The sequence below is a fragment of the Gregarina niphandrodes genome (genome assembly GCF_000223845.1).
Source record: "Gregarina niphandrodes unplaced genomic scaffold scaffold00240, whole genome shotgun sequence".
NCBI classification, from domain to species: Eukaryota; Apicomplexa; class Conoidasida; order Eugregarinorida; family Gregarinidae; genus Gregarina; species Gregarina niphandrodes.
In genome coordinates this window covers 1-1,454 of record NW_011646000.1, presented here as the reverse complement: position 1 = coordinate 1,454, position 1,454 = coordinate 1, and the positions used below count along the sequence as shown (strand labels likewise).

General features: G+C 54.3%; 2 non-coding genes across 2 annotated transcripts; one reads left to right on the top strand and one right to left on the bottom strand.

Moving 5' to 3' along the window:
* The first annotated feature begins 356 nt into the window (after window positions 1-356).
* GNI_229170 lies at window positions 357-438 on the top strand. The gene has a single exon. It is a non-coding gene; the product is annotated as a tRNA-Leu (tRNA).
* Window positions 439-1,045: 607 nt separating this feature from the next.
* Window positions 1,046-1,116, bottom strand: GNI_229160. The gene has a single exon. It is a non-coding gene; the product is annotated as a tRNA-Sec (tRNA).
* Between the last annotated feature and the right edge of the window lie 338 nt (window positions 1,117-1,454).

Sequence of the window (1,454 nt, the reverse complement as noted above, 5' to 3'; positions counted from 1 at the left end):
CAAAATATGGAGAAACGAAACGAGTGACTCCAATATTTGCGACGACCCAGAACGCGGTGGCTCCAGTCCCCCTCCTGCCAAAAACTCTCAGGCAGGATGGCCGTCACCCATTGACAATGCGTCAGTGTTTTGCATGCGTGATGGCTTTAATTTGGTGATTTGCATGGAGACAATAGAGAGTCAACACGTTCTCTCCCATCCACGAAATGGCGGATTTGACCGGTGTTGTCCAGGCACTGTGATAGTCCTCTTACGCGGCGAGTCGTTGAACGCAAAAATAGTATCCAGTAAAGCTTGTGACTTTCAGTGGTCAACCTCAGCTAATTGTCAGTAAGTTAAATTCCGTCGTGTCTACGCACGGATGCCCGAGTGGTCCAAGGGAGTAGCCTCAAGTTCTACTGTGCAGTGCATGCGCGGGTTTGAATCCCGCTTCGAGTATTCTGGCTGGGTGGTTAACTGCGAGCGCACTGAGCGCGTGCTGTCGGATAGGGTCCACTGGCTCGCCCCTCGAAGCGAACAGGTAGCAGTAAGTGGGTATTAGTACTGCCTCACAGGCCTGGGGGCTTGGTGGGCCGAAGACTGATTACCACCTTCCTGCCTTTACCGAAAGGGTAAACCACCGACGGACTCCACGTAGCTACCACGACCCCAAAGCCGTCGACGAATGACTAGAACCACTACTAAACCAACGCAAACTGACTAAGCTGGCTGCCGAACCCAACTTCACACTACCGACGCGTGTAACGTGTTTGTGAGTCGCACGCCCGCTCGTGCGAGATCGGAGCTCAGGGGCGCGGTAAGGGAGAAAGCTGGTGCGGCAACAGTCAATTCGCACTTCCTAGTCCCACCAACCTCTTGTGCGAGAACACAACGTGGCTCTTTGTGCAGTTACTTATTTTTTTTGGTGTTTTGAGCCTTCCATTACTCAGCTCCAGACCGACCTCACCGACAGTCGGGCGACGACCTCCTATTCCTTTTCCTTGGTGGCTCGATTACGCTCTGCGCTTCCACCAGGCCGAAAGCCAAACTGAAGGTGTTCATGGTCTGGGTCTGCCGGGAATTGAACGCGGGTCGCCTCTATTGAAACGAGGCACACTACCACTAGACCAGAAACGCTGAAGAAGTAACAATATTTGAGGGCCGCGGGCCCACTACCGATCCGACCCACAAGAAGCCAGCTCGGTCCACAAGAAGCCAGGCCGAATTATCGAGGGGCGGTGAAAGGAAGCCTTCTGCCGGAATCGGGTCGGCGACCTTTCGCTCTGCTTGGCGGGTGCTCTGCCCACAAGCAAAGAAGACTGGCCACTGCCGATGCACAACCTGAGGTTGCCTCACATATCGAAGACCCTGTTGACAGCTGCCCTGCACACATGCAATAACCTTCTCCACAAGCGGAACAACACGCGGATGAAATGTGGAGCATTCGCTCAGCAAGACGAAAGGTCGCAGGTCCG